Here is a 19,991-nt window from a genome sequence, read left to right on the forward strand (position 1 = left end):
GGGGGAGAAGCTCCGGGCCTCCACCTTCCCGTGTCTTCCAGCAGCCCTCCATTTTGCCTCACCCCCCCCCACGTCTCGGCCCGTCTTCAGGACACACTGCTGGGGAGGGGGGGGGGGAATCGGGATGGTTTCGATCACAATCTGAGGCAGTCCCGGTCCCAGTCCCAGCTCTGGCTTGGCTCTGCTGAACCAGGTTGCCCCACCCCGCGAGTCCTTGTTGCACAGCGTTGTTAGTCCGTGCTGCCGCTTGGCGGTGCTGCTTCGCTCTGCACCCCCGCCCTACGCCACTGTAAACCCCGCTTAGAACTGCCATTTCTTTGAACTTCACGTCGTGAGTGACCATCACCATCATCATCATGCTGTCTAAGCAGTGCATTTCAAGCACCAACCACGCGCTTCTATCCGGACTCTAACTGGTCCCATCACGCCCCCAAAGTTCCCGGTGGCTCACCTGCCTCAGGTGTCAAGAAATCTCGAGTTCGGACCCATTTTTCGAAGCAGCCCTGCTGCTCTCAGTTACACTCCGACTTCGTCCTCACCGCACCTCACGCTGAGGTTCAATTCCTCTCAATTTCTCAGGGAATTATCTCCGATCCCTCGACTTCATCTTCACCGCACTTCTAACTGCGGCCTCAGTTCCTCAGGGAATTATCGACGGGGATCAAGTCCACTTTGACTCCAGATCAGGGTGGGAGTCTCGTCAGTATTAGTTGTGATCCCTCCTGACTTGTAACACTCGGGGTTCACCAGTTGTATTAAATACAAGGACGACCATGTAAATAAAACTGGGCACTTATGATGATAGCCTAAATTCAACTTTTATTACTTCATCCAGAATATTACATCTTGTTCTTCACACAGTTGCACTCACACACCGTCCCGTAGAATCTTACATACTAACACTATTCTTAGCTCCATTATCTATATTTACCACTAACCTTCACGTATGATTGGATGTTCACCTCTTATTTACATTCTTTCCCATACTGCTAGGCACTACGACCCTGCTACATCCTCTGACAGTCTTCTTTTCAAGGTAGAATTGTAGAAAAACACCTTAAGGTCTGGACCAGAAGATATCACACTGACACAGTGACTTTCAAGTCCAGAACTTTGGAGGAACTCCAAGGACTGTATGTGCTGCCATGAAGATGAAGATGAGGAAGAAGGGGTCTCAAAGACCCCAAACCCAATTCCAGAAGGGGCGTGTCAGGGGGCAGAACTGGGGGTGGACAAACCTCGGATTGGATGGACCTTATTATAAAATCATAGAACCACTGTCATGTGTATTCCTGGACCTCAGGTCTGAGATTAAAGGACCTGCTCTCTTTATCTTCTACACTAAATTGGTCTGGAGTCTTTTTCTTCATGGTCTTTTAGGCAACATCACAATACCCCAGCATTGGAGCAACCAGGTCACCAGGGGCTCACCCGACAAGTGGTTGAAATCTTTTTTCATATCTCGCAGCTCACTCAGGGATAGGGATCTGGTGATTATCTCTGTTCTGAGGGCCCTACTTCCTCTTCATTCCTCACTATGCTGACTAATTTGGTCTTTGGTTTCTTCTTCTGTATAGGGACGACTGCTACCGGCACAGGTTGTTCCTCTGGTTAGCTAAACCAGTTTGAGTGGTCACAGTGCCTGTTGGTCTGCTTTCCTCCTCCTCCCCCTGAAGGTACTGTCCAGTAACAAGCAGTATCTGATAAATAGTAGCCAGGGTCCAGCATGATGCAAAACTTCACGCCTCTCTGGAACTGCCACAGCATTTTTTTCACATATTTTATCACTTTAACAGGTTCTTGTAGTTGTTCAGGGATGAAATTCCAAACCATTGGAGGAGAGAAGTCCTTCAAACACTGACCAATTTTCTCCCACATTCCATGACACTCATGACTATCCACCCTTGGGGCAGATCTCTTAATGACCTTCCTAGAAATCTCTTTCTTGACTCTGAACATGGTGTGGACCACACTGAGGAGACCTGGTAGACTTAGCAACAAGAACATGCTTTCCTTAACATCTAAAGAAAATTCAAAATCCTCAAAAGCTGTTGTACCAGACCTGAAAGACCCCTGTTCCCCCGACAGGCTGAGTACACTTATTAGTGGACTCGCAGAGGTTGTGTCTGAGGTAAGGATAGGACAGCAACATTGAATACACATCCCAAATGACTGTCATTGCCCTTGATGTTATTATGTCATAAACCAATATCTCACAGTTCATCAACAAAGCAATCCTGATCCCTCTTCCTGCTCTGAAAAAGAGCACTGTGATGGGCAAATAGTGCATATATGGAACATATACAGGATTAGGTACCACACGCACATGAACAGACTAAGCAACATTGTAGTCAGCAGCTCTGTACCCAATACAGCAAATGTTTAGATCAAATTTGTTTCCAACTCGCTCTGGGCAGATCTGTTATTTTCTCAACCCCTCGTGCCTCATGTTGGGCACCAAATAAGGCTGTCATGTATAGTGTTTGATTCCCAGGATCCAGGTTGCATGTAAAAACCGAATCATTTATTGAATACAATCTTTCATATATATAGGGTTTGGGGAAGGCAGGACAGAGAAGGTACTTTTCCATTAGTTCATAGTTGGGATCAGGGGGCAGATACAAAAAGGAGTGTTTTTCTTCAAACAGAAAGGCAAACAGTTTCTCATTACAAAGATTGATGGGACAAAGCAAGGCTATAAAGAGATTAACAACAGGAGGTTGTAAGCTCTCTTTGTCTTGCTTATCACTGATTAATGCAAAAATTTCAAGGAGTGAGGGTAAGCAGTTCTTCATCCTAGGATTTCTTGCTAAGATATCTTGTTGTGTCTGCAGTGTCATTAGAAATTCACATTCCTTCAGTCATGGTTTAGGAATGGCACTCTCCGATTTAGTTCTCCCACCAAGACTCCAAACTAGATGTCTGCTAGCTCGCTCCCCCCTGACCCTCCCCCTTCCCCCTCCAGCAGGATGGAGTTGAGAATTGGAGGCACAATAGGTGAAAAACATGCTTTGAAATAAGAACAATTTTCTGGAAAAGCAAGGAAATAAGAAAACTAACAGTAACAGCAACTATATGAATAACACAATGTATGATAGAAAACTATTTACACAGAAAACTGCAACCAGTACTGACTGGCTCTTCCTGACCATGTTTTTCTTCCTACCAGAAAGGATGTCCTTCTCCTTGGAAGGAAAAGTCCCTTTCCATCACCTCTGGAAATGGCATGAGATGGTATTGATGCCTAAAATTGACTCATAAAAGAAAACCCTTAAGATTCAGTTTGTGAGGTTTAGTAGGCAGTATTATTTTTATTATTACAATGTCAGATGCACAAGAATCTAATTTCTTCATAAGTGTGCATAACTGAGTTACAAAGGCCATGTGCTTTTAGTTACCTAATAAACAATTCAAAGCATTACCTAATACTTTTACACCCACTGCCTAAACCATCTCTCTCTCCCATAGTACCGCCCTCGACACACCTAGCGAATTTGAGTCAGAGATCTCAGAGACCACTATTTTCGTCTTGTCTTCCTCTTTCTCATGTCCTTTGGCACACTAGCGAGCCCTCTGGAATGGTTTCAAGACTTCTGAATAGCTTTGACGGGTTATATCAGGTGTTATGTCTGCTTCTCAGTACACTTTTACAGATAGAAAATTCTTCACCTCATTAAAATTCCTTGTCTGTTGAAATTCTTAAAAAAAATCTTAGAAAACTGGAACAAAGTTACTAGTAATATAGGTTTTAGGATACAGTATCAAATATCATTAGTGTCTGGCTATACCTTCCTCCCAGCTACTGTGAAAAATTAACCTTGTCCTGGTTGAAACTAGGACACCCAGCACAACAAGACCATCAGCATCAGGGCAAAGAACAGAGACAATTTATTAGCATATTCCTAAACTTAACAAAATATAGAGATAAGCAGTGAAGCTGAAAAACTCTGTCCCCCACACAGAAGCTTGCTACTCGGTAACTACTATTACTGTACCATGCAATATCACAAAATCACAGAGTATGTCAAGTTGAAAGGGACCCACAAGAATCATCGAGTCCAACTCTTAGTTCTTCACAGGACCACCCCCAAGAGTCCCACCATGTTCCTGAGAATATCATCCAAACACTTTTTGAGCTCTGGCAGGCTTGGTGCTGTGACCACTTCCCTGGGGAGCCTGTTCCAGTGCCCAACCACCTTCTGGGTGAAGAACCTCTTTCTAATATCTAACCTTAATCTCTCCTGACACAACTTTGGGTCATTCCCTCGGGTCTTGTCACTGGTCACCACAGAGAAGGCATTAGTGCCTGTCCCTCCTCTTCCCCTCACAAGGAAGTTGTAGACTACAATAAGGTCTCCCCTCAGTCTTCTCTTCTCCAGGCTGAACAGACCAAGTGACCTCAGTCACCCCTCATATGGCTTCCCCTCAAGACCCTTCACCATCTTCATTAATGTCATAGGTTTACTTGTTCTAAAAAACCAAGCAGGGGAATTTTTCTTTCCCCTGCCTCACTGTAAAAGAAAGATGTTGAATGGGGGAAGGTGTTTTTCCTAAGATGATTGATTCACACAAAAAAAATAACTGGCAGGCCTGCATTCCAGGCTGATGGCCCTGCTAAGACTGTGGGGAGGTGTCTCAGTTTAAATGAGACACAAGTGTTTTGCTGAGGATGTGTTATGAAGAAGACCCAAACTCCTCCCTCTAAGCAATTGTAAATCCTAAATTAAGAGGCTCCAATTGAGGAAAAAAAAGTGTGGAAAAAGGAAGAATAACAACCCTTTATTTAAAGATATATGTGTATTGGCAGAAACAACTAAAGAAAGCAAGTAAAACAACCAAACAATACTCCTATACCCACAAATAATACCCTTCAAGACAAACAAATAAACAAGGTTAACAGTTCACTTTGAATCCTTTGACCCCAACCAGTAGGGGGCACCGTTGGATCACTGGAGATGCAGAGCCTTCAGTGCTTTGTGCCGGTCAGTAGGGGGCGCTGTTGGATCACTGGTCATTGCCACGTGGGGAAACACCCTCCTGGGTGTACTGAAGAAACAAAAAATGGAGGTCTTCCCTCCCCCCTGCACTGGGAAAGGGGAGAGAGACAAGGGACAGGAAAAAAAGGTCCTTCCCAACAGGAACTCACTCTGTCCCGCTGGTCGAATCGTGCAGTATAGTTTTCCCTCTCCCTTTCGTGTGCACAAGAACTGCTGCCAAGAAAGAAAAGCGGGAATGGAGGAGGAGAAAACCTCCCAAAACAGTTCCTCTATGATGAAAATCCAAGTAGAGTCCACCTCTGGCAACCAGGTTGAGAACAAAGCCACCTCCAAGCTCCTACTCCAACCTTGTTCCAGCTCTGGTCACAACCTAAACTCCTCCCCCCTGTTTCCCAAAAGACAAGAGAGAAAAAAAGTAAAAAAGAGCTCCCTACCCCTCACCAAAGACAAGATCCTGAGGGCCATCTACTAGGAATGTGGTCTTACCAGTCACTTTTTTTGTGTTACTTAACTGCCTAAGTAACGGTTGTTATAAGTTAGTTTAAGAATTTAGACAACTCAGTTCCAATTAAAAGTTGATAAATTTATTAAGCAAGCGATAATAAAGTAAACAGCGCTGGGTGGTCTGGGGGGCCAGTGCCCCTCCCGAGACACACACACATTGTTGGAAAACTGTACTTTTTGTACCCTCTCGATATCAGTTGTTGAATATTCATCCATTGTCCGTTTGTTGCCTTAAAAGGCAACTTTCCTGCTTTGGAGGTGGGTTGTTACCCCCTGGTTGGTTGTCACCTATCTCCCCTGGGCTTGTACAGGGGGGTCTTGCATCATCCCCACGCTGCAAGTCCTGGAGGGCCTCTCTGTATCCACATGGCACAGAGAAATATATTTTCAGTTATAATTTGTTCCCTGTTCCCGGCCGCAAAAGATTCCCTGGTGTTAGGTCCAGACAGGACCCTTCACCTTACAGACTCCGCGGTACGCCTAGAAGTTAGTAAATACACAGAAATAGTTCTTTGTTAGTACCCCCTTTTTATTTTAATTTGCTTGGAATACAAACCGGTGCCTTCACTTATCACAACGGTCAATCTGCCCATTCAACATCCCCTTCACACAATGGGAAGGGAGAAGGGAAAAATTCCTGCTTAGTTTCTAAGAACCGGCAAAACCAGGACAGGAGGGGTGATGAGTTTTTTTATTTCTCTCCTTAGAAACCAGGGACTTCACTTTTGCCTTAACATAGACAAGGTGTGTGTTGGAAAGGCTCGGACATTGTTTTGTTCTCGGTCTGGTCATCTGGTTCTTTTTTGGCCTTGGTTTGTCTCCATTTTTTCATGTGCCCTGCTCTGGTCCCAGCCCAGATGTGCTTGGATTTCATTGGAGATGTTTGACCTATCTGCAGAGGAACTTTTTGGGAAGGTGGTCCATTCCCTCCTCCACTCCTGTGTTTGGCAGCAGTTTGTGCTCATAGACAAAGGGGAGGAAATCCCGTCCACAGCCAGCCTCAGACAGCGTGAGTTTTGTGGGAAGAACCCCTTCTTTCCCCTCTTCCCCTTCCCTTCTTGGTGTGGGGGAGGAATATCTTCATTGTCAGTTTTCTTCTGCGCACCAGGACCTCATGCAGCGACTGCCAGAGCCCAACAGAGCCCCCTGCTGACCACCACAGAGCAACTGCAGGCTGTTCTCCTCCAGTGGTCCAACAGCACCCCATGCTGACCATGATTAGATTTGAGTCAGAAAGCAAAAAGTACTGAACTGTTTCCCTTTTTGAAGGGGACTTTTGGGTACAGGATTATTGTTTGGTTGTTTTTGTGTTCTTTTGTTGTTCTGCCAATACACATATATCCTTTATTAAAGGACTGTTATTTTTCCTTTCTCCATACTTCCTCAATTGGAACCTCTTAATTTTGGATTTACAATTGCTTAGAGGGAGGAGCTTGGTCTTCCTCATAACTCATCCTCCTTAGCAAAATGCTTCTATCTCATTAAAATGAGACAATTGCCCTCCTTTGGACACTCTCTAATAGCTTAATATCTTTCTTATATTGTGGTGACCAAAACTGCACACAATTCAAAGTGAGGTCACACCAGTGCAGAGTAGAGTGGTACAATCATCCCCCCTCAACTGGCTGATGATGTTGTGCCTGATGCATCCCAGGACATGGTTGTCCCTCCTGGCTTCCAGGGCACACTGCTTACTCATATTCAACTTCCCATTGACCAGGACCCCCAGGTCCCTTTCCGCAGCACTGCTTTCTAGCATCTCATTCCCCAGTCTGTACGTACATCTGGGGTTGCCCCATCCCAGGTGCAGAATCCAGTACTTTCACTTGTTGAACTTCATATGGCTGGTGATTGCCCAGTCCTCTAATTTGTTGAGATCTCTCTGCAGGGCCTCCCTGCCTTTGAGGAAGTCAATGGTTCCTTTCAGCTTTGTGTCATCTACAAACTTGCTTAGTATTTCTTCCAGTCCCTCATCCAAGTCATTTATGAAGATATTGAAAAGCACAGGGTCTAAGATGAAGCCCTGCAGAACCACATTAGTGACAGGTCACCAATCTGATATTACCCCATTTACTATTACCCTCTGGGCTTGATCCATGAGCCGATTGATGTGTTTATTCACCTTGCTGCTGGACATTTTGTCTGGGAGCCCCTGGTGGTGAAGTGGTTAAGGCATGGCGCTGTCAATGCCGAGACCCGGGTTCGATTCCTGGTCAGGACACTGCCTGGGCAGATGGAGCTCGCTAGCCCATAAGGCAATCCATCTACGTCCTGAGGACCTCGCTGCCACCGTCCAAGTTCGCTTGGCCCCGGCAGATGAACCTCAGGATTAAAGGGTGGGCTCAGTTCCGCGCACACTGTGTCTCACCTAAAAAATCCAATGCGCAGGCTGGAAGGTGGAAAGACCTTCCCCGGATCTTCATTCGCGAAGACTGGCCATTACAGGACATTTTGTTCAGAAGGATCCTGTGAGAGACAGTATCAAAAGCTTTAGTGAAATCCAAAAAAATTACATCAACTGGTTTCCCTTGATCAACTAGGTGAGTTACCTTGTCATAGAAGGAAATCAGGATATATATATATATAACTGCCTTTTTCTCGCCCCACGTTAGGCACCAAAAATGACTGTGGTGGGTTGACCTTGGCTGGACACCAAGTGCCCACCAAGCTGCTCTGTCACTCCCCCTTTTCAGTTGGATGGGTTAGAAAAAATAAGACAGAAAACAACTCATAGGTTGAGATAAGGCAGTTTACTAAAGCAAAAGACAAAGTTTGCACAAACACAAGCAAAGAGAAAAAAAATAATTTTATTCTCTGCTTTCCATCAGCAAGTGATGTCTGACCACTTCCCAGGAAGTAGGGTTTCAGCACATACAGCAGTTGCTCTGGAAGGCAAATATTGTAAATAATGAATGCTCCACCTTTCGCCCTCTTTTTCTTAGCTTTCATATCTTAGTTGATGTCATATGGTATGAAATATCCCTTTGGTCAGTTTGGGTCAGTTGTCTTGGCTATGTCCCCTCCCAGGATCTTGCCCATCCCCAGCCTCTTGATAGGAAGGGAATGTTGAGAGACAGTCCTGATGCCGTGTCAGCACTGCTCAGCAGTAGCCAAAATACTGGTGTGTTATCAACAGTTTTCTAGCTACCAATGCAAAGCACAGCAATGTGAGGGCTGCTATGGGAAAATGAACTCTATCTCAGCCAGATCCAATACAGAGTCCTTGTGGGGCACATGCAGGAGGAAGGTCTGGAAAGAATCAGACCTTAGCAACAGATTTCAGACCAAGTAGAGTATAGAACAACTCATCACAGGGATGAGTTGCAACCCCGAAAACCTACCATGTCCCCATGTGACAACTAGCAGCCAATTAGATGCTGCGGTTACAGATTTTGCCTTATAAGGAATACTTCCATGTTTGTGTTGGTTACAAAAGGCTGTATCCTTCTGAATAAAGTTGTCTCAGTTCCTTCCCCCCACACTGAGTCCATGCCTTTCAATACACCACAAATGGTGCCTGAACAAGGACCATAAAAGAAACTATCTGTTTTCTCCAGTGATGTAACTCAGATGAACTAAAGGAAGATAACCCTGAAAGGAAGCAACAAAAAAGAGCTCTCAATTACCTTTCCCTGGACGATAAGGTAAGCAGCTGAGAATGGAATGGGATCCCCTTTAATAAAACCACAAAAGGTTGTTTCGCAAGCCTTTACTGATATCCTTAAAAAATACAGGAGGAAGGTAGAGGAAGAAGATTTAGAATGCCTCCTGTTGTGGACATGGAAAGCCGATACCATGATAAACACTAGATCAATATATGATCCAAAAGTTTGAGATGATATAGGTTATAAACTTTGGGACAGTGCCATGTTGGGCTATAAAATGGCTACCTGTCTATTAACATCTTTGAGAGTAGTCTTTGAGGCTCTGCAAGCCCATGTGAGCTCCAGAGAAGAGCAGGTAGAAATGGCAGCTGATTCCAAGGTGCCATTACAGCCAGTGGGGATGCCACTGCCCCCCACCCCACTGCTGTCACCATTTGCAGATTCTGCAGCGTGACCGAAAACAAAGCCCTCACATACTGCCCCGTTAACCTCGCTCACAGGGTACTGCCACTGCAGCGTACGCGGTCCCTCCATCAGAGGACTTCGATGAGGATCCTTCTAACAGCACTTTTAATCCAGAATTTACAGATATGGAAAAAGATTCAAACTTATATTTCCCTGACTATTGGGACTTGTGGGTGAGCGTGAAGGTTGAAGAGAAACACAAGGGGGATATGGTAGTTTTAAAAACTTTTCTGGTTCTGTTTTTTCCTGACCAGGCTCTGCGATGGGAGGGTTTGTCCTATGCCCTTAGTAAAGATGTCAGGCAAACCATAACAGACAATGGTTTTGGGGCCCCATACACTATTCATATGATAGAATCCATCTGTGATAGTCAAGTGTTTACCCTTCATGATTTTAAGACACTGTTTCACTTAATAATGATCGATATGCAATACACCATGTGGGAATTGAAAAAAAATCAAAAAAATTTATGCTGATGATGCTGCCCTCGTCGCTCACACAGAAGTAGCTCTACAGCATTTAACATCCTGCTTTGCAGAGGTTGCTGAGCTTTTTGGGTTGGAAGTCAGCTTGAAGAAAACAGAAGTTTTATATCAACCTGCACCTCAGGAAGTCTCCCATCATCCCCATATCACCATTGGTGAAACAGAGCTCGAATCAGTCCAGCAGTTTAATTACCTGGGAAGCATCATCTCCTCAGACGGTAAGATTGATGCAGAAATAGACAACAGGTTAGCAAAGGCATACAGAGCTTTCGGTAAACTCCGTAAAAGAGTGTGGCAAAACAAACACCTGAAGAAAAGTACTAAGATCAGCGTTTACAGAACCATTGTACTGTCTACTCTTGTAGTGGTTTTGAATCTAGGCCTTCCTTGGTGATCAGGTTGTAACCAAGGAACCAAGGTCATGTTTCCAGTATTCCATATGATTTTACGTAAGCAAGAGTATAATTAAGGAGAGAGAGGAAGCTCTCGCTCTCTTTCTTCCGGCGTACCCAAGGTGGAGGTAGCTCTACTGTCACTCTGCCCGGGTGAGGGAGTGAGGCCTGGCGTGTCTGGTTGGCCTTGAGAGGCGGACAGTGCTGGCAGCTGTGTAGTGTGGCTCGCTTCCTCTCGAGGGGAATATTTGACTTTTTATCCCTTTTTATCCCTTTTTTTATCCCTTTTTATCCCTTTTTCCCTTTTCCCTTTCCCTTCCCTTTTCCCTTTAGGGGAGTTCCCTTTGGTTAATAGTGTATATAATTTTCTTTATGTATATATAAATCTTACATTTGAAATTTATTCGGTTTGGGTTCTTTTGGTTTTTTTTTTTTTGGTCGGCTGGGAGAAAGCGAAAGGGAAGGTTTTGTCCCCAGGGTCCAGGCACTTGACTGGGAGCCAAGTCCAACCTGGGACAACTCTTTTATATGGGTCTGAATCATGGGTCATTTACAGCCACCACTTGCGTCTCTTAGAACGCTTCCATCAGCGCTGCCTCCGTACAATCCTAAACATCCACTGGACGGATTATGTGACCAACACATCTGTCCTTGAACAGGCAGCAGTCACGAGCATTGAGGCCCTGCTGCTGAGAACACAGCTGTGCTGGGCAGGGCACGTCTCCAGGATGCAGAACTACCACCTCCCTAAGATTGTGCTCTGTGGGGAACTTGCCACTGGCTGCAGTGAGAGAGGAGCCCCGAAGAGGAGATACAAGGACCCCCTGAAACAATTCCTCAGCCTTGGCCATATTGATCATCACCATTGGTCTACCCTGGCCTCCAATCGGGAGGCCTGGAGACACACCATCTATAACGCTGCTGCTGCTTTTGAGAACACATGTAGAATCCTTCTTGAGGAGAAAAGGCAATGCAGAAAGAATCGTGTCTTGTCGATATCACCTAGGGAATCTTTCCACTGTGCCTTCTGCAACTGGACTTGTCTATCTCGCATTGACCTTTTTAACCATCAGCGCTCTTGTAGCAAGCGTGGGTAGAGTCCTTCTCAAATCTTCATTCGCAAAGCCTAGCCAGGATGCAAATTGGTTGTGGGAGTACATAACCCTTTATGAACAGTTACTGTGGATGTTTTGATGGGACAGGGCGAGCATGCTTCTAATGTGGCGCAAGCCCAGACATGTTCTGTTGGGCTGCAGCAAGTAAAACAAATAGCCCTGCGTGACCTTAAATCCATTCCGGACCCTGGCACGCAGAGACTGCCTTTTACCTGTATTAAACAAGAGGTAAATGAACCCTTTATGAAATTTTTACACCCTTAATAATTCCTTGGAAAAGCAAGTGGAAAATGATGTGGCATGCCAATGTCTCTTTAAACAGCTTGCTATAGAAAATGCTAACCCCAATTGCCAAAAGTTTTTACACCCCCTAAAAATCCCCACTGTAAATGATATGCTAAATGCATGTATGAATGTCAGTTCAAGGTAGCATGATTTATCTTTAATTGCTGAAGCGTTTGAGGTAATGTCTATAAAAAAACAGCAGTGTTTCTCTTGCAGTCAATTTGGTCACTTGCCCAAAGATTGCCCAAAGAAAAAAACAAACAAAAGGGAGAGGGCACTGGAGATCTGTCCTCATTGCCATAAAGGGAGTCATTTTGCTAATCAATGCTGATCTAAACTTGATTGCTATGGCGATCGCTATGGCTCCAAGCGGAGTGCAGGGAGGGGACAATCTATGACAATAAATCAAACCTCTGCTTGGACGCCTCATGAAGCTGCTGCGACTTACATGCCAGCACAGCCAGTAGGGCAGGAGTGGACTTGACCATCTCTGCAGAAGTAACATTTCGGGATAAAACAGTCGCGTTGCTGCCAACTGCTCCATATGGTCCCTTAGGGGTCAGTTTTACTAATTGGTAGATCATTACTACTTTAAAAGGTCTTTTTGTTTTACCAGGGGTGATAGATGCAGGGGAAATAAAGATAATGGTGTGGACTCCGATGCCACCATGTACTGTACCTGCCAGCAGCCGGATCACGCAATTAATTTATTTTTTACCCCAAACAATGCTCCTGTTAGGCGTGACCTCAGATGTTTTGGATCTACAGGTCAACTTCAAATTTATTGGACACAACTAATCATGGGATGCCCTTTATTGTCTTGTATTCTGCAGGCACAGGGCGTAAAAACAGAAATATCGGGCATTGTTGACAGTGGAGTAGATGTGACCATCATGTCTGCATCACAATGGCCCAAACAATGGCCCTTAATGAACACTCATGCTTTTTTAGCAGGCATTGTTGGGTTGACCTCCCCAAAGCAAAGCAAGAACCTTGTGGTCATTCATGGCCTAGACAATAAGTCTGCCTCCATTAGGCCATATGTCCTTCCGGGATCACCAACTTTGTGAGGGAGGGACTGCTTGAGTCAATGAGGTATTCAGTTAAACACAGATTTTTCTTAGGGGCCACTCTTCTGCAGCAAATCCCACAGTTAACTTGGAAAACAAATGACCCTGTGTGGATCGATCAGTAGCCCCTCCCTAAAACAAAGCTGCTGCATTTACACTGATTAGTGAATGAACAACTACAAGCAGGTCATATAGTCCCAACAACCCGTGGAACACTCTTGTGTTTTTAATTCAAAAGAAAAACAACTCATGGAGGCTGTTACGTGATTTAAGAAAGATAAATGAGGTCATTGAGGACCTGGGAGCTTTACAGTCTGGTCTTCCTTTGTCAGCTATGTTACCACACACAGGGACCCTGATAATCATTGATCTTAAAGACTGCTTTTTCACAGTACCTCTCAATCTACAGGATGCACCATGTTTTGCTTTTTCTGTTCCCTCACTTAACAATGCAGAACCTTACAGGAGAGACCACTGGACAGTATTACCTCAGGGTATGAAGAATAGTCCTACACTCTGTCAGCAATTTGTAGCAGCCATGTTAAGTTCAATCAGAAAACAATTTGACACTTTTTTTACTGTATGGATGACATTTTGATTGCAGCAGAATCAGAACAGGAAGCAAACCCTTTTCAAGCTGCTGGAGGGAGACTGAGGTTTAACATCTCCACAACTCACCTCTCTAGCAAAGACTGGTCTTGATGCAGTAATCAAAAAGCTAACCACTCAGACTACTTTTTGTCACAAACCAAACTTACCTATTAATCTGTTCGTTTTTTATTCCACTTTTCAGTCCTGCAGTCTTTAGCACAGTGGATGCCACAGGACACATGCCCACTGATCATCATTGAATGGATCTTTTTGCTGCATAATTTCAGGAAGACAGTCACCACATCTGTAGAAATGATAGCCATGGTTATTCAGAGAGGGAGGGAATGCTTGCTAACTTTAGATGGTGCTGAACCTGGCACTATCTATTTGTCCTTTGACACCAAACAGTTAACTTTTTAGACTAACCAGTCTTTTGTCTTTCAGTGTGCCCTTGCAGATTTCACAGGACAGATAAGTATTCACTTCCTGAGTCACAAAACATTGCAATTTTTTTCTTCTTTTCCTTTATGTTCCCAATTGCATTTAGCCCATGTATCTATCCCTTCTGCCCTTACAGTATTCACTGATGGTTCTGGAAAAACAGGCAGAACTGTAATAGTCTGGAGAGATGAGCAAGAAAATTGGAAAAGTGACATCCGTATAGTTAAAAGCTCACCTCAAATAGTTGAGCTCTCTGCAGTAGTGTGAGTGTTTCAACTATGGCCTGACCCTATAAACATCATTACAGATTCAACCTATGTGGCAGGCCTAGTTCCTAGAATAGAACATTCCTATTTAAAGGAAGTCTCTAATTCAACTCTGTTTGCTCTCCTCTGGAACCTTAAATGGCTCCTAGATCACAGAGAACACCCATATTTTATACAGCACATAAGATCACACAGTTTTACCAGGACCAATCAGCCAAGGCAATGCACAAGCAGACAAACTTGCAGACTTTGCAGTGTTGCCAGACCAATTCGCACAAGTTCACCTTTCCCACAGTTTTTATCACCAAAATGCAAAAACTTTAAAGTGAATGTTCCGTTTAAAACAAGAACAGGCAAAGCAAGTCATTCATTCCTGTCCTGACTGTCAGCAGATTTTGCCTGCACCTTCTATTGACACTAACCCTCAAGGTCTCTGATCCATAGAAACATGACAAACAGATGTTACCCACATATCAGAATTTGGCAAATACAAATTTGTTCACTTCTCTATAGACACTTTTTCAGCTTGCATTTATGCCTCTGTGCACATCGGAGAAAAAGATATTTGCCGTCATTTCATTTTGGCATTTTCCACCTTAGGAATCCCCAAACCAATCAAAACAGATAATGACCCAGGTTATATATCACACAAAACACAATCCTTCTTTCAACAATGGGGCATTCAGCATAACATGAGTATCCCACCCTCTCCCACAGGTCAAGCAATCATAGAACGTGCACATGGCACTCTTAAGGCTATGTTGCAAAAACAAAAGAGGAGGAGTTCAGGGTTAACTCCTCAGGAACATATTGCTAAAACCTGCTATGTATTAAATTTTTCAAATCACTGGACAGAGGAAGGTCCTCCTATCTACTGTCACTTTAACACAGATTATGTGAAACCTCAGGAAAAAGCCCAAGTTATAATTAAAAACTTGCAAACAAATCAGTGGGAAGGACCTTTTCCCATAATAACATAGGGAGGAGGGTGTGCTTGTGTTTCTACAGGTTCTGGGTCCAAGATGGGTGTCGGCAAGATGGGTCGAACCAGCATTGCCACAGCCACCCACGTGATTTGCAGCATTTCTCCTGTTATGGTTTTCTGGACCTGCCTGGTTAGAGAGCTGGCTGACAAATGATAAATCCCTAAAGCACTGAGGCACAGCACGAAATCCTTTGTTGGAATGAGGGGCAATTGGGATGGCTGGGTTCTTTATTTGCCTGATACAAGGTTTGAACTTTTTTGGGATCTATCTCAATTTAAATGAGACACAGGTGTTTTGCTGAGGATGAGCTATGAGGAAGACCCAAACTCCTCCCTCTAAGCAATTGTAAATCCTAAATTAAGAGGTTCCGATTGAGGGGGAAAAAAATCGTGGAAAAAGGAAGACAAACAGTCCTTTATTAAAAGATATATGTGTATTGGCAGAAACAACAAAAGGAAACAAGTAAAACAACCAAACAATACTCTTATACCCACAAATAATCCCCTTCAAAACAAACCAATAAACAAACACAGGAAAAAAAGGTAAACAGTTCAGTTTCTACCCTTTGGTGCAATTCTAACCACAGTCAACAGGGGACGCTGTGGGATCACGGAGCTGCAGAGCCTGCAGTGTTTTGTGCTGGTCAGCAGGGGGTGCTGTGGGATCACTGGTTGCTGCCACATGGGGGAACACACCTTGGGGTGTGTTGGAGAAACTGGATTTCCCTCTCTCCCCCCACACTGGGAAAGGGGAGAGAGAGGAGGGAGATAAACAACAAAAAAAAAGTTTTCCCCAATGGGAAACTCACTCTGTCCTGCTGACCGAATTGTGCATCACAGTTTTTCCCTCTCCCTTTGATGTGCACAAGAACCACTGCTAAGAAAGAAACAAATGGGCACAGAGAAGGTGAGAAAACCCCCTGAAACAGTTCCTCTCTGATGAAAATCCAAGCAGAATCCACAGCTGACAGCCAGGTTAAGAACAAAAACCCACTCTGAGCCTCCACTCCAACCTTGTTCCAGCTTCATCAACCACCTGAACTACTCCCCCCCATTTCCCAGGAGACAAGAGGGGGAAAAAAGTAAAAAGTAACTCCTCCCCCTTCCCTAAAAGCAAGATTCTGAGGGCCATTAACTAGGAATGTGGCCTTACCAGCAACTCCTTTTGTATTACTTAACTGCCCATTTAAACATCTCCTCCATGAAGTGGGCAGGGGGAAGGGAAAAATTCCTGCTTAGTTTCTAAGAACTGGCAAAACCATGACAGGATCTCTTTAAGGGATGAGAGTTAAATAGTTAGTTTAAATATATATATATATATGTTGCAGTTAGGATTGATTTGCCTGTATATTTTTATGCTATGTTTATTGAAATGTTTATAATGTTTCATAGATAGAACAAATAAACAGGTGTCCTTAATAAATAAAGAAGAGGGAAATGTGGGGAACATGCAGACGGAAGGTTTGGAAAGAATCAGACCTTAGCAACAGGTTTCAGGCCAAGCAGAGTACAGAGCAACTCATCACAGGGATGAGTTGCAGCCCCGAAAGCCTGCCATGTCCCCATGTGACAACTACCAGTCAATTAGATGCTGCGGTTACAGTTTTTGCCTTATAAGGAATACTTCCATGTTTGTGTTGGTTATAAAAGGCTGTATCCTTCTGAATAAAGTTGTCTCAGTTCCTTCCTCCCATACTGAGTCCATGCCTTTCAATACACCACAAGTCCTATATGTAAGTGCTGTTGAAGGCAGTACCTTGCCAACAGCAGTCTGTGCAGCCAGCCACATCTGTGGGGTTATGAGCAATGTAATATGGGATGTCTATTGTGTAATGGTCGTGGTGTACACTGGGAGTTGAAGTCCTGATGGAAACCCACGAAAGGATGACCAATTATAGATGTCCCAGGAAGAAACTTTGAAGTGATTGGACAGGACTGCGCTTGGTCCCCCCACGTTTTGTAACAGCGCCTTTTTTGAATATAGGAACTTGCTCAGGTTTAATAAAGCAGTCTCTCCGTTTTCACCATCCCAGGAGGGTCTTGTTTTTATTCACTGCCACACACATCAGTTTCCTGTCTGCATATCTCTGCAGTACATGCTCAGCTTTACTACTGGTTGAACCAACAATTGGGAGACAGTCACATCCCTCAGCCTGAGTTGAGTCCCTGCATCCACAGGCACAGCAGACTAGGCTCCAGTGGCCAAGCAGGAAAGAGTTCCAGGCCAGAGCTTCTGGAGGCTGTTGACACTGCTGCTCTTAACATCCCTTAACATATCCCAGCCAGACAGTACAAAAATACTGGAGTAAAATTCTCATAGGATTTTTATGTGACCACTCCAGCTCAGAAGCAGTACTCGTTTCCAGAAGAATTCACAGATAAGGAGGCAGTTTTTGCTTTGATTGACCTCTGCCAGGAGTTTAAATACCAAATAACATAGTAGTTATTGCAGGTACTTGAGAAGGCAGGAAACCTTTGTTTAAACATTTCCTTTACAAAATTTAGAGTCGGAATTGTAACAAACACAGATCTCTTACTTTCTAGGCAAATACCTTGGTTGTTTTGCTATAGTGTATCTAAGGGGATGACTTTGGAAACTCACCCGTCATAACTATTCTGCTTTCTATAAAATACATGTATAGTACAGGACTGCAAAATGCACAGAGCTAGAGAGGGACAGTCTAAAACATAAACTCACACTTATTAGAAAACACTGTCCTGGTTCCTATGTAAAGGCATGTATTATATAACTTGTATTATTCATTTGAAAATACAAACACTGTGGGAATTAAAGACCAAAATTAAGGTTATATGCCTTACCCACTATAATCACACTCACAATATCTTTTTTTTTTTTTTTTCATAGAGCTGGTCTTGGAGGGGAGAAGGGCTCAGGTTGTGGTAGCCTTGCTGCCTTCTCCAAGTATATTTTAAAGAAAAACTGTGTTGAAAGTTTCAGTGTTCAGATCATGACAAAGAGGTCAGGTGTGGTGAGGCTTTCAGAGGCCAACAGGTAGGCCTGGGTAGGAAATAGGTGTGGTGTTTTGCAGGAAACACCTGGATCAGCTGGCTTGTTACTAGTAAATGTGGATAGTCCTTGAGGAAGAACTTTGGTTGGAAATTTAATTTTAACCATTGAAGGAAGACAAGGCTTTAGAAGGGTTAATTGAAACACTTTTACTGTAAACCCATAAGAGCCCCCCTTACCCCCTGTACTTCGTTTACTGTAAACTGTATTTCGTACAGGAGGGCTATGTTCTGTACTGAGGGCATTAGACCTTAAAGGAACCACAACAAACACTAGAAAAAGAACTCAACACCCATAAATCTGGTCCAAAGGAGCCAAGGTAGACATTTGAATAAGTAAAATAAGCCTGAAGCCAAGGGTTTCTTCAAGCCTGAATGAACAGAACACAAAACAATGGAAAGAACGAAAGGTCACCAGGGTCACCCGATGAAGAGGAGAGAATTTGAGACCCCATGAGGAAGTAAGGCAGGATCTACCACCGTAATATTCCTCAAAATAGAGACCACGCCTCAATCTCCGCCCCATCTGCTATGAATATTGTAATGTAATGATGCAATAATATGAATATGCATATGATTATGTTGTAATCATTGTCAGAAGCTGTATAAATTGCTTGTTCTATTCAAGTACTGCGGAACCTGTTTTCCCAGCACTAGCTGGCAGGTTGCCTGACCGTTAAATAAATAAATAAATACCTTGCTGTTTAAAAGGCATAAAATTCTGTCTTTAAACAGTTTTTATCTGCCTTTTTTTGGGCATCACCATCAGGCCTGGATTCACTTAATCTGACATTAGTTATGTAAAAATTAGATGTCTGGGTTCCTTCTCTAGTGAAGGACATCAATAGGCACCTCTGGAAGACAATTCATCCCAGCCTAAAATAGTGCCTCTGACTCCACTAACTACAGAAAAGGTATACATGTTTAGTTTACTGAATTTAGTTGAAATAAATCTACAGGTTAAAGTCCAACTGCTTTCAAAGCATCTAAGACCTTATTTGGATAAACCTATCACTTTCTAACAAAGAAGAATGATACCTATGTGAGAATACCTCCCAGTTGTTAGGGCACTGGCACTCTCAATATGTGAAAGAGCAAATCTCTGCACAGACAGAGGACACATTTTGACTTGACTCTCAGCAGACCCAGCAGAATATCTAAACTACTGTACTCCAGAGGATGGCAAAAAAGCTGGTGGAAGGGCTGGAAGGCATGTCCTATGAGGAGTGGCTGAGCACTCTGGGTTGCAGAAAAGGAGGCTGATGGGTGACCTCATTGCCCTCTGCAGTTTTCAGAGCAGGGAAAGTGAAGAGGGAAGTGCTGAACTCTTCTCCCTGGTATCCAGTGACAAATGGGAATGGTTCAAAATTGTATCAAAGGAGGTTCAAACTTAACCTTAGGAAACATTTCTTTACCAAGTGTCTCAGTTTAATTGAGACAAGGGTCTTTTGCTGAGGATGGATTAGGAGAAAAAGACCCAAACCTTCTTCTCTAGCAATTATAGATCCGAAATTAAGAGGGTCCGATTGAAGGAAAGCAAATTATGGAAAAGGGAAAAAAGAAGAATAACAGCTCTTTATTAAGTATGTGTGTATTAACGTAACACGAGGGAAAAAAAGAAAACCAAGTAAAACAACCAAACAATACCCCTATACCCACCAATAATCCCCTTCAAGAACAAAACCGATAAAACCGGCAAAAAAGAAAATCAAATAGTTCAATTTTTAGCACTCTTTGGTGCAGTTCCAGCCACAGTCAGCAGG

This window comes from Empidonax traillii, unplaced genomic scaffold, assembly GCF_003031625.1.
Source record: "Empidonax traillii isolate 1590-97213 ecotype Southwest subspecies unplaced genomic scaffold, ASM303162v1 scaffold942:size440630, whole genome shotgun sequence".
Taxonomy (NCBI): domain Eukaryota; kingdom Metazoa; phylum Chordata; class Aves; order Passeriformes; family Tyrannidae; genus Empidonax; species Empidonax traillii.